Below are 14,443 nucleotides of genomic sequence, written 5' to 3'. Positions count from 1 at the left end.
GGAATTTCACGTTGTTCATAAATAGCTGTTAACAAAACCCATCAGGTGCACTTGTATCCTTCAAAAATAAAATGACCATCAGCACCAATGTGGTTGACTCCTAACCGCCCTCTGAAACAGCCGAGCAAGTTGCTCAGTTTGGGGGGGAGGTGGGGATGTCACACTCTGAACAAATGAACAAAGAAAAAAACCACAAACATTATCGCTATGGAAAAGTGGAAACAAAGTTGTTAGAATCACACTAATACCAATAGAATGAAGTCCACGATTCAACATTCGCACAATTTTTTGAATAAAGAATCTGGTAAGAAATTATTATATTTTTCATAGCAGCCAAGTTCAGCTTCCTTTTTTACTAGCTTTATTACCTTCCATTTATTTAAATGTATCAGTATGAAACTTCATTGGGGCTTTGTTTGCACTTCAACATTTGGTGGCACTCTATCCACCAAGTTCCACCACATGTGGAGGTTTTATCTGTCCCCATTGTTGCCATCCAATGTTCCTTTTATTTTATACCTCACAACACATGGGGATCTGGTGTTGTGCATGCAAACAACATGTTCTGTCCATCAGAGCCGACGGTGTAAATAGCGCCTTGATTTTGGGGATGCTGGCCGGGGAAGAGGATGATGATGGTGGTTTGTTTATCCTGCCAGTGGATTTGGAGGATTTTGCACAGGAAGTGTTGGTAGTTCCTTTCCAATGCTTTAAGATGCTTGTTGTAGGTAATATGCGTCTCCTAAGTGTCCAGGAAGGCAGGAACCACTGTTGCTTGATAGACTGAGCTTTATGCCAGGTTTGAGGATCTTCAAACATTCCTTACCCCAGATGCCAAAGGCTGCACTGGTGTATTGAAGGTAATGGTAAATACCATCTTCCACATTTGCCTTTACTGCGAGGTGGTTCCCAATTCATTAGAAATGCTCTGCATACTCCAAAGTCCCCTTGTCATTCTTTATTGTCGGGGGAATTGTACAAGAGGCAAAGGCAGGGAATGGATTGGGTTCACAAAATCTAGATATACAAACCTTCTGAGAAAGGGGGATAAATATACCCAATGTGGCCCTGATTCTGATGCCTATCTTTGTGTGTATGTAGACACTAGGTACGTTAACACCAAGTGCCCGTACATGTTGAGGTTCTCTGTGTCCCCAGCGTTGTCTCTGAAAGGTCCTTTTATTTTACCAGACATGAGAGGCCATTCTGTCTATTGAATATATGCCAGCATACAAGGCATTCCCATTACTTACTTTCCCTGTAACCTATTCGCTCTCACTACTTGCACTGTCCCATAACACGCCTTCCTCCTGGAAAACACTATCTGGAAGATCACTTGGTCTGGAGATGGTGGATCCCTTTGACATTCTGCTCAGGGAACCATCCAAAGTGATTTGATAGAATGCTTCATCATCAATGTTTTCAAACAAATACTAAGACCTTGCTTGGTTGGTGGTTTATACAGGGCCTCTCCAGAGATTTCATTTATGATCAGATAACTGGCTACACTACACAGTGCCCTAGTGACAACTGCACTGAAAATGATATAATGCCCATCTCCATCTAGTATGCACTTTTGCCAGGAAGGTGCAAGAAGGGTTGCAAGGGTACTTGAGGTTTACCTCCCAACAGCTTAAATACAGGACTCTGCTATACAGGCTGCTCCCAGGGATGCACACTGAGACCAACATCAACTGCCGCTGGAAAACCATTAAAAGACGCCCTCAGATAAGCCCAAAACTTCTCCAGATCAATGTGTCATCAATAATCAAGTGCTGCAAACTTGCATACTCCAAGGTAAAGGCCTATGTGCTAAGATTCACGCTGAAGCTGGGTACAGTGATGCAAAACTTCTATGGGAAACGACCTCAGTTTATGGCCCTGCTGCCACTATATAGTAATTATTTGGAATCTGTGTAAAAACCCTCAAGAACTACTTTCTCAAGGATTTTATATAAGGGTTAATCAATCACATGCAAACATTAAATAATTGGAATGGGATGACTTGTGATAAAAAATGTCATTTGAATGTCCTGTATTAAACACATTTATTATGAATAAAATATATTTTTAAGTAAGAAGGTGAGTGTTAGCAGACTCGAATCAGTAAACCACTTTTGTTCTGCAGATGTTTGATGCAAGGCTCATTCTTTTGTACGCTTCAGCGAATGCATCAAAGACTTGGAGCTCAGCCTCATCTACTGACACCAGAATGACCTTGGTTCTGGAGTGGAGGTAACACAGGTTGAAAAACTTATCATGAAGTGATCTGTTTTGTTGAGGCAAGAGGGGTCAAGATAAATGCTGGAATGATGATGCAACCTTGCACATCAAGCTCTAGTTAAGGTCACAGCTGGCACGCCATCATGAAGCAACTGCTGAATCCAGCCAAATTAGTCAGTACAATCCATAGCCCCTCCTCACTGACAAAGCCAAAGGCTTTTGTAAGATCAAAATGGTCACATATAGGTTGAAGCTGCTTTCTGTATTTTTCTTGTAGTTGTCAAGTTCTGATGATGTCTATTCTTCCCCGAGATGGATGGAATCTGGACTGCAATTCAGGAAGTAACTCTTGAACCACGTGGTAAAAAGAAGGTACTTGTGACTTCCCGAGGCTGGGAATTTGTGCCATTAATTCCTTTCCACTGATTCTTAGAACTTCAACAGGGATAGTATCTGCTCTCAAAGCCTTCTTATTTTTCAGTTGACATGAGCCTTTGTTAATTTCTTGTTAGTTTGGCATGGATAGAGTCAAGAACATGAATGTCAAGAAAGAGTGACAGTTGGTGAGGTTTTCCCAAAATGCTTCCAGCAGATTTTGACTGCCTCGCTATCCTCAGATGTCATTGGATGGGCTCTTGGATGTTTGGGTCACAAATAGTCTTGAAATTTATGAAGAATCTGTGCAGTTTGCTTATCAGCAAGTTGCTAGACCATTTGCACTCTGTCCACCCAACATCCATTCTCTGGATCATAGGTTTTCTGTTGGACCTTGGCTTTCAGGTAGCTGTAGAGCCGTTTACTTTTCCTTGAAGTATGGAGTTTCCAATCTAGGCACACCTTGTGCTTGTGTTTCATTATCTCCAGCATCTCCTGGTTATTCTCATTCAACCAGTCTTGGTGGTTTCTGGTAGAGACACCTAGGGACTCCTCACAGGTGCTAATTATAGCAGACTTCAGGGCAGCCCAGATTCTGTGAACACACTGCAGCTCCTGTTGATTGGGAGTTGTTGGATTATCTGTGGTGTCTGAGAAGAGCTTTCTTTGCTGTGTCCTTGAGGTCTTCAATATTGATTTTCTTGCTGCAGTACTTTATTTCAAGCACTGTTTTTTAGTCAGGGTTGATGAAGATAATAGAAAGAATTAGGCAGTGTTCAGTCCAACAACAATAACTGTCCTAGTGCAGTTGATACAAACATCCTTAGTCTCTTAGCTCAGATGACACAAACTAACAGATGTCAATAGGTGGATGAGAAGTGTTGCCATGAGCTCTCGTGTTCATCTCCTTGGCAACACTTAGTGCTGGTTTTGACAAGACCATGTCTCATGCATTTTGTCAAGACGGTTGTGTTGGAGTATGCTTTCCCTGCTCTTTGCTTCTTACATCTTTCTAAAGGATTGTGTCCTTTCTGACCCAAGCATTGTGTCCTTGGGGGGAATCAATTCATTTTCCTCTGGCACACAAGCCTGTTTTATTTTCAAAATTGGAAAAGTACTCCTTAGCCTTATCTGCAACTTCCACACTCAGGGACTATGCTCAGAAGACTGTAGCATGCCAAGAAGGCCATATCGTGAAACAAGGAAGTCACTGAGATGCCAGACTTGCTCATTCTTGACAGCAAAAGCTACCCCATGAAGAGGCCCTTTCTTTCTTGTTTTCCTGATCAGAAGGTCTAGCCGCCACCTTGTTCTTTCTGTGGCCATATCCTGCTCATCGACATCACCAACCTGTCTGAGATACAATGTCAGATCACTCGGTTCTCAGGGTATGATAGCAGACACCACTCAAGCCTGTCACCACTGGTGTTGTCAATATGGCACCTGACATTCCAGGTCTTGAACTTCATTATCGAGTAGAAACTGCCCAAGCATGACTTGTTTTATGTGAGATAGCCAGTGCACAGCATCTACCAAAGTGGCTGACAGATTTGCACAGCAGCACGGGAGATCAAGGTCAGCTTGTACACAGCACACACATTGAATTTATGGTTTTAATCCCACTAAAATGCAAGCTCATGTGGGACTGAATTTCCAGAGCAAGGTTGATATAAGTTATCAATTTGTTCTTGTAACTCATTCATTAAAGCAATATATTAATACTAAAAGTCATCAGAAAAAAAATGTTCTGTTCACAAATTCAGGCAAAAATTGCATCAGCATTTATTGGTTTTTGGGGGGAAAAAATCAATAACTCAATATGCTGATGCACAGCATCATGGAATAGCAAGTATGAGCTCATACTGTAATTTTCCATATGTAGTTGTGACAACTCAGGTACTGAGCGGATACCAGACACATTCAAACCAGATGGGAGAGCATGGAAAAAAATGAAGAAGATTCATCTGTGCACCGCTGTGCCAATTTGAGACAAAATACTTCAGCGACAAGTAATAAGGAGAATATGATTCAAACAAAAACAACAAACAATGGTGTGTATGTATAGGCTTGTGTCCTCAGCAGTTGCTTCACTTGTGAACTGTAGTAGCAAATACAAGAACCTTTTGATCCATTAATTCTTCTGTTACATTATTCCAGTGGTGAAAAATATAGTTGTGAAACAATGTCGCCTCTTGCTGTTAGTCTTAAAACAATGTTCATATTTTTACTGAATCTGTGTTCTGCAGCAAATAATCCACCATGTGCATGGCGGTAGTGACAATGGATAATGGAGGACATCTCTGCACCTTCAAAAAGGGTTTTCCCCCAAATGACATTTAGAACTTGTATCAGTGAGAGAACAAGTTCATTGTTAACTCCCATAAAAAGGAAATCATATTTCAAAGGAATAATGAAGAGAAAGCAAAAGAGAAAAGTAATATCAAGTTCAAAAATGATAAAGGATTTTTTTTTTTACAAACCTGCAATTACTATACATCTGTTTATTAAGACAAAATTACAAAATAATACAAGTTTATTTTAGCTAACTACTTTTCAGGCATAAAAATAATCAATTTAACAAAAAAGGAATTTTACAGTACTGAATGGCCACAGCTAACAAGACTGATATTTAACAAAGCAGCTTTAGTTATTTTGGGACAGGGCACTGTACTAATCAGCAGAACAGTAATTATGCATTTCCACAGGTCACATTTGAGAAGTAAAAGGAAATAAAATTAATCAAATATTTTCACTTATGACTGTTGTTTTCAAATCAACCAAATATGAATCGCTGACTATCCATACAGCTGCACACACAGTTTCAAATACATAATATGTTGTCTCAGTGTCATCTCCTACATGCCACGCTGCAAATTGGTTAACTGAATCAGCCACAGCAGAGGAACTGGTATTGAATTCTGAGGCAAGCCTAGTCAGTGCTGGACAATGAGGCACTTCCTCACCAACTTGGATGCATTAAACCATGTCATGCTAAATCACATCACAAAATAGTTAATTTGACAACCTAAGGGAGGCAATAAGGAAAGCTGGTTGGGAAGTGAAAATAAAAATTGCACATAAATGCTCTTCCAAGCTTTGGGATAAACACAGTTTTATCTCACTTCTATTATTCACCACCTGATCAGCAAGCAACTCATTCTAGCCTGGATCAATGAATTAGAAAAATCTTTTTCCCCAGTTGCGAGATCCTCCTTATAGTCAATGAGTTCACAAATTTTCCCATACCCATTCTATGAGTATTTGCCAATTCTCTCTAGTTTTTAATCACTTCAAAATACCTATTTAGCTATCACTCTGCAGTTTTGATGAAAGGTACATACCTGCAACATAAAAACCTCTCTTTTTCTCTTTACAGATGCTGACTGACCTGCAGTGTATTTCCACCGTTTTGTTTTTATTACTGACATCCTTTAGTTATCAGCTATAAAAAACTCATTAATATTAAAAATATTTCAGAGGGTACTGATACCTCACACATCAACGCTAACTAAAGTGACTTGCATTTCAATTGTTGCATTGCCAAAGAAGCTCGAGTACTAAATGTGAAACCAAAGTAGCTGAAAAAATATTCCTTTTTGTTTACATGGAAGCAAAATCTCCTGCAATGTGAAACTCACTTAATAGGCTGAGGGATGCTTGCATCAGGATTTAAATGATCAATTTTTATATTTGTAATTCAAACCCAATTCAAAATTTTACCATGCAGTTTTATTTTTAAAATCTTTTAATACAGCAAAACATTCCAAGGCACATCACAAGAACTTCTCAAACATAGTTTGGCTCACATAGGAAAATACTAGGACAGATGATCAAGAAAACTCAGTCAAAAAGGATGCTTTGAAAGATATCTTAAAAGAAGAGAGGCAAAGGAATTCTAAGAAGGAATTTTGAAGTTACATCCTTGGCACCAGCATCCAATGGAAGAGTAATTTAAAGAGTGTATTCTTAAGAGGTTAGTTTTGGAGCAGCATTGAGAAGTTAGGGCTGGAGAAGAATACTAATTACTGACATAGGAAGGGGCAAGGCACGCAGGGATTTGAAAAAATTGTTTCACAAATTTACTCTCCAAGAGGGCAAGCTTTTAGCTTTTCTTCCACTCACACACTCTGCCATTTCAAAGTTTATGCGGTTATTTCTTCTAGTACACTTAACTGAACCAGCAAAAACTTTAGTTAAGGTACCTGATTACTTTCACCATTCTTTTCATCAATACATTGTGGAAATTTGTAAATAGATTTAACTTCATTCTATTAACTTAGAATGCCAAGTGCTAATTGATAAGAACAGTGTAAGATTCCACACATTTCTTCCTACGGCTGTTCTGATTCTTTATCGTCATGCCCAACTTAAATTAGAGGGAGGGTTAGCCTGTGTGGCTGGGTGGGTTTAAAGGAATGGGGACAGAGAAGCTTGGGTGGTGGGATGAGGTCAGTTGGTGGGAAAGATGAAGAGGGGAAAAAGGACATTTTATTTTGCTGGAGCTTGAACAGTTGGCTTTGCTTTTTGGTTTGGGTCACTGCAGTCTCATTGATTCATGTGAAAGCAACTATTGCCAACTCAGAGTTCTAATAAAAAAGCATAATGAACAATTGATTAAAAAAAATCTTCAATATACACCAACCATTTTGAGAGTGCTCCTCTTAATGCATAGCAGATTAAAGGAAGATTTAATCGAAGTGTTCAAAAGGGTTTTGATAGAATAATTAAAGAGAAACTGGTTTCCAATGGCAGAAGCATTGGTTACTAGAATATGCAGTTTTAAGTTAAATGGCAAAAGAACCAAAGCAGAGATGAGATTTTTTTCTTCATGCTCTGAGTTGTTTTAACCTGGAATGCACTGCTGAAAGTGTGCTGGAAATAATTTCAATAGTAACTTTCAAAAAGGGAATTGCAATTCCCTCAGCTGACAACTCAGAAAGAATAGATTTGGCATTTGGAATCATGAAATTAAACAGCATAGACTGAGGCAGCTGTTCTCCCCACTGCGCATTGCCCTAACACTGCAACAATGGACTAAGTATTTACAATTTTAAGAGTGATCTGAAGTGCATCTTGTATCATCACTCCCCACATTAGATCTTTCTATATATTAAATTGGTCCTAATATACTGTGACTATTTACTGACATAAACACTGAAAAACACACTTAGAAATGCAAGCTTTTCTCAACCTTAACAAAGTTACTGCAACTGTGCACACAGCGCTCTCAAAATGTTGATCAGATAATTAAAAGTAGAGGATCCACATGGTATATTCAAGACATTCCAATCTTAGTGTCCAAAAATCCATTGTCAGTTGTGCAGCAACTATAGCCAGGCACTCACTGCAGACTCCTACAATATTTTAATCACTTCCAGATGCCCTTTAGGTGAATTGAGAGTGGGTGCACTATTCTAATCAAAGGGCAACACCAGTGAGCCCATTATCATGCATTTTATTGTGCTCAAATGTGTTTTGGTAAGGAAGCCCCATTTCATCTGGGCACAGAGTAAAGTAGTATCAATTCATTTACACTGCTTCCATTTCCTTCATATTTTGTGCAGCTGTTTTCTGTAGCCTTCAGAACATTGCCTTTCTACATCTCAAATACCCAAGGGCACCCAAAGTGCTATTCTAATGTTTCCAAACTTAACATTTTCATTCTGCTTTTTACCATTCTGCCAATAAAGAGTTCACGTAGGAGTCAGCCTCTGAACCTTCTCAAACTTGAGCCAATTTGTGCGTTAATTTAATGTGAAAATTTGCTGTAAGCCACATTCCCCAATACTTGGTCGATTATTATAAAGGAGCTTTAATGCAAAATATATTTTAAAATGCATTTGTTATTTTGGAAATTCTTCAAATAAGCTTGCATGGTTTGATTCATTCCTGTGATGGAATGGAACATGCATAAAAAACTCTCACTCTTTACGTGAAAAATTTCTCAGTTTTGTTTTAGTTTTTCTTTTAATCCCTGTTTTTTCTGGGGGATTGTTTAGCCTCTTTCCTGTGAACTCCTGTGTCAAGACTTGATTATGTTCTCTCTCCCACTATCCTTTCCCCTACTTATAATAGGTACTGCTCCAGAATTACAACCAACCCTTCAGTTAAATGCCGTGAAGCCACAAACTCTGTAGGTGGCCACAACTGAATCCAGAAGTATACAGGTACCTCAAGTTAGCTACATCACAAGTCAATTGATGTTTAAAATTCAGATTTCCTTTAACAACAGAGGCTAATAGGAGATAATTTGGGAGAAAAGTGTCAAAGTCAGCAAGTTAAACACATTCCAATTCCCAAATGCATCAAGAAATAAAAAGTAGGTTTTCTCCAATGTAATGATATCCTCACGGGCCTCCCATATCCTCCCAACATAAACTTCAAAATGTCCAAAACAATGATGCCCTGATCCCCATTCATCCATCATCCCAGTTTTTGTTAAATGACTCCATCTTAACTTTAATGTGCTTATTCAGAAAACCCTCCAGGGCACTTCTCAATTCTCTACAGCCTCCACGGACACATAACTCACTTTGCTTTAACTCTAGCAACTTGCACCATTTCTCAGTCCTTCAAGAGGCATCCCTAGCTCTGCATAACTCCACATCCCTAGCTCTCTGGATTCATTTAAGTAATTCAAACAACTAAAATTCTGATCACCTTCCTAATCCCTCCCTTCCTACTACAGTATTTATTTTTCTGCATGTTGGGGTATGTATTATACGTTATATAAATATGCAAAAATAATTTCAATGTGTTGCAAAGATTATGGCTATGTGGTGTCGACCTTCAAATGAAAACCACTGGGAACTATGGCTGCAAGCTTAGAAATATTCATTTCATAATTTCTTCCACAACATAAATTCTTATGTCCTGGTTCACAGTTTTTCAATTTTGTACAAATTAGCAGTGAGCGTCCCAAATCTCATCTGCTACCCTTTCAGTGGTAGCAGCATCATATACCAAAAAATTAATGTAACAAATAAAAATTCTTTATTTTTGCACAAACACTTTTGGAAAGTTGTGACAGAAAGCAATGGGCTGGTATTTACTGTAAAAATAAATGGTCATGCAAAATGCCTTGAAGATTTCTGTGCAAATTCAAATTTCAAGTGAATGTCAATAAAAGAAAGCCTGGAAATTGCTGTTAAGGATGTGCTGTTCAGGATGTGCTGTTCCTCCATACATTAAATATTCACTGTTTGAATCATTGATCAAATATACTGAATGGCACTGAGTTTTTGTAGATATAGACTAAACTCACAACAGAAAATTAGGACATATCCAGTATTGACCAAAAACCATTATTATGGGACTGATAAGTCTTAATCACTGCCAAAGGTTCTCTTTGCTATTCCACATATGAAAGTCTCATCCTTTAGATTTCAATCACTGTTGGATATTTAAAAAAGCAATATTTTTCTTCCACTCTTAAACTAATCTTTCCTTCTCTATTTTGCTTTCTGATTTAATATTAATTATTCTCATTTACATTTCCTTGTTCAGACTTTGCCTGTTACTTAGTATATCGGATCAAAGTATTATTAATGAACCAATGCACAGTTGCTTCTAGGTTTTAAACAGATCCCTGTGAATGGCAGTGTATCCTCCAGGAAACAGCAAATTGATATTAATTGCAACATTGCATATTCATTGGATAATGCAAATGTAAACAATGGCTAGCACCATTCACTGCACACGTTGATGTGAGCTGGAAACAGACACCTTTTGATGGTGAACTGCTAACAATGCTTGCAATCGGCCAGTGATAAGTTGTCAGTCGACACTGAAGCAGTTGAAATGAAAATGTATAACTATTTTTTTGCATTCCCAATGCAGACAGAAAAACTCTTAATTTTTCTGAGTTTGTTAACAATGAATAGAAAGAGCTACTGCAAAATGCCAGTATAAACCAGTTGTCAATCAACTTTTGAGAAACTCGCCAGCAATTACATCAGGGAGTCTTGTTCAGTTGCATAAAAGAAAATATTCACAGAAGATGATGGATATGCATGGATTGTGGAAACCTGCAGGTGTTTTTTTAAACCACAATATGACCTCTATTTATGATGAATTTGAGAGCTTTGGAGGAACTGAAGATCTGCAGTTCTGATGTGAACAATCCTCTTCAGGAAATACATGCTCAGACACAAGGAATAGATGCAACATTGATTACTTTCCTCATGGAAATGTGACCTTGAAAACAGCACAGAATATGGGAGAATGCAACTTCCCTTTTCCAGAATATTCACTGTCCAATATTTTATTTTGCACAGACGGGCTAGCAACAAAGCAGGAAAACTTTTCTTTCATTTCAAAGGAAGTGATATTCAGTACAAGTAGGATAAACAGCCACTTAATGTCAGCAGTGAGGTAGCAGAAAGGAAGCTGTTTCTGCTGCTTTGTTTTGCAGCACTAGGATGCAGGAGTGGCTGAACCTAAGAAGTTATGGAGCAAAGGTAAGTGAGGCAATAAATACTAAAGCTGTGCAAAGGACAGAAACAAAAGCAAGACTCCAGAAGACTAAAATAAACAAAATACTAAACATATAGTATTATCAGCATTTTGATTTATAGTGCAATTCTAGGCAGAGCTGACATGATATCAAAGTCAAATTATTAAAAAAGTTTTCAAGGTAAAAAATAAAAATACATGAAAACACCTGCAAATGAAAAATTTAAGCATGAGACCCATCCACAAGATCTGCATACAGCAAACTCCACTCACAACTTGGCCCTTATTCTTGGCATACAATGCAAACATCCATTCTTTGGAGTGTCAGTAGACGAGTCAATCATTGCAAGATGCCCAGCCCATGACCTCCTCTTGTAGCCTTAGTATTTATGTTGAGAATATTAACCTTTATCCTAAATGTTCTCAAGTAGAAGTGATGGGGACATGCTTCCATTACATACAACTTTGGTCACAATCCATTTGGAGAACTGTATTTACTTTTGGACACCAAGCCTCAGGGAAGTTTATGGGTGTGGAGCATGGGACCAGCAGCAAAGGAACGGCAGTCACTACTGCTCTTGAAGAAGTTCCTTCACGAAGATCTAGTGATCCATGTGTCATTAACTTTTTCTTTTAACTAATACTACCTGCCATCAGTGCTGAGTTCAGAGATTCCTGGCATCCAGCAGCTGTGATGTCTTGAACAAGGCTGTGCAGCCAATAACATTATAAAAATAAAATCTCAGACAGCTAACCAGGAGAAAAGCACATATAATTTCCAAACATTCTCCAGAGTCAGAAAAAGTTTGGAGCAATTAGTTACTTTTAAAGTAGGAGCCAGAATATTATGTGGGAGAATTACAACACACGTGCAAAGTTTTTTTTAAAAAACGCATCAGACTGCATGCTAAGTTCCAATTATGGCAAAATATGCTATTAAAAATTATAAACCTCAAGCAGCAATACTCAAAATATTCAGGGTAGATAAGTGTGACAACAGTTCTTAAATGCTAACAAGTCCATGTTAATTCAAGCAATTTCATTTGATTTTACTGGATTCTCTCAATTGTACTCACAACATTAAAATATCTAGACAAGCACTTGAATTGGCAAGGCATAGAATGTAATGGATGAAATGCAGTAAATGGGACTCCTACAGTTAAGTACACTGGTCAGCATAGGTATGGTGAGCCGAACAGCCTGTTTCTATGCTGTATGATTCTATGACTCTCCGACTCTCCATGACCCCATGACATACATTCAGGAACATTCAAGAATATAAAAGGGAGCAAAAATTGGCAGGGAGGTGGGATCCCAAGCATCAGGGAGGCAAATGAGAGGCTGGAAAGTGATGCACAAATCAGTGACAACAAGTTGAATAGGCATGACAGGCAGGAGAATGGCAATGAGTGAGGAAAACCCATTGGATTAAATTGCATTTATTTCAATGCACAAGGTCTGACAGGTAAAGCAGATGAACTTAGAGCTTGGATAGTTGTGTGGGACTGGGACATTATAGCCATTACGGAAACGTGGCTAGGGGAGCAACAGAACTGGCAGCTTAATGTTTGGGGGTACAGGTGCTTTAGATGGGATAGAGGCAGAGGAAAGAGGAGGGGGAGTTGCATTTTTGATTAAGAGGAATGTCACAGCAGTAATCAGAGATGAAATTACTGAAGGATCATGAGGATTTATGGGTGGAGCTGAGAAATAAGAAGGGGGACGATCACATTCTTGGGATTGTACCATAGGCCCCCAAATAGTCAACAGGAATTAGAAGAACAAATATGCAGGGAGATTGAACAGAGTTGTAAGAATTATAACAGTACGGCACTCCCAGTCTATGTTGGGATTTTAACTTTCCTAACATAGAATGGGACTGTCATATTGTTAAGGACTTAGATGGGGTAGAATTTGTTAAGTGTGTTCAAGAAACTTTCCTTGGGCAATATACAGAGGGCCCTACTGGGGAGAGGGCAACACTCAACCTACTCTTGGGTAATAGGGCAAGGCAAGTGACTGAGGTGACAATGGGGGAGCACTTTGGGATGAGTGACTGTACTTCTATTATTTCTAAAATAATTACAGGAAGGGACAGAACTGGTCTACAGGTTCAAGTTCTAAACTGGGGTAAGGCAAATTTTGACTGTATGAGACAGGAGCTTGCAAAGGTTGATTGGAGTAGACTGTTTGCAGGCAAAGGGGCCACAGGCAAGTGGGAGGCTTTTAAAAGGTGAGATAGTGAGAGCTCAGTGCCTGAATGTTCCTGTTAGAGTGAAGGGCAAGGCGGGTAAGAGTACGGAACCCTGGATGACGAGGGACATTGAGGCTCAGGCCAGGAAAAAGGAGGCATGGGTCAGGTACAGGCAGCTGGGATCAAGTGAATCTCTGGAGGAGTACAAGTGATGCAGAAGTGTAGTCAAGAAGGAAATCAAGAGGGCAAAAAGGGGGCATGACATAACTACGGCAGAGAAGATTAAGGAAAATCCAAAGAGATTTTAAGTATATTAAGGGGGAAAAAGAGCAACTAGAGAGAGAAGAGGGCCCCTCAAAGACCAAAGCGGACACCTTTGTGTGGAGTCGCAGGAGAGGGGTGAGGTCCTTAATGAATACTTCTCCTCTGTTTTTACTGTGGAAAAAGACATGAAGTCTTTGGAACCAGGAAAAGTAAGTGGGGAGATCTTGGGCTTAGTCCACATTACAGTAGAGGTGCTGCTGGATGTCTTAAAAGGTATGAAGGTAAACAAACCTCCAGGGCCTGACCAGGTATATCCAAGAACACTGTGGGAGGACCTGGCTGAGATATTTGCATCATCGTTAGCCATGGGTGAGGTGCCAGTAGACTGGAGGGTTGTGAATGTTGTGCTTTTATTTAAGAAGGGCGGCAAAGAAAAACCTGGGAACTGTAGGCCACTAAGTCTAACATCTGCGGCAGGTAAGTTACTGGAGAGGATTCTGAAGGATAAGATATACAAACATCTGAAAAGCCAGGGGTTGATTTGGGGTAGGCTGCATGGTTTTGTGCATGGGAGTTCATGTCTTAGGAACTTGATTGAGTTTTTTTTAAATTGAGGTGACCAAAAAAGTTGATGAGGGCAGGGTAATAGATGTGGTTTATACGGACTTCACTAAGGCCTTTGATAAGGTTCCACATGGGGGAAGTTTGAATCGCATGGAATCCAGGGAAAGCTGGTTAATTGCATATACAATTGGCTTGAAGGTAGAAAGCGGAGGGTGAAGGTTGTTTTTGAACTGGAGACCCATGACTAGCGGTGTGCCTCAGGGGTCAGTGCTGGACCATTGTTCTTTGTCATCTATATCAACCATTTGGATGAGAATGTACAAGGCCTGGTTAGTAAGTTTGCAGATAGCACTAAAATAGGTGGTATAG

General features: G+C 39.3%; 1 protein-coding gene across 1 annotated transcript in view; it reads right to left on the bottom strand.

Moving 5' to 3' along the window:
• atp8a2 (ATPase phospholipid transporting 8A2) overlaps window positions 1-14,443 on the bottom strand; it is a 371,705-nt gene that overhangs the window by 141,354 nt on the left and 215,908 nt on the right. The gene's annotated exons all lie outside the window — the stretch shown is intronic.

The sequence above is a fragment of the Pristis pectinata genome, chromosome 11 (genome assembly GCF_009764475.1).
Source record: "Pristis pectinata isolate sPriPec2 chromosome 11, sPriPec2.1.pri, whole genome shotgun sequence".
Lineage (NCBI taxonomy): Eukaryota > Metazoa > Chordata > Chondrichthyes > Rhinopristiformes > Pristidae > Pristis > Pristis pectinata.
Note: the sequence above shows the minus strand (reverse complement) of the source record. Positions and strands in the feature narration are given on the sequence as shown.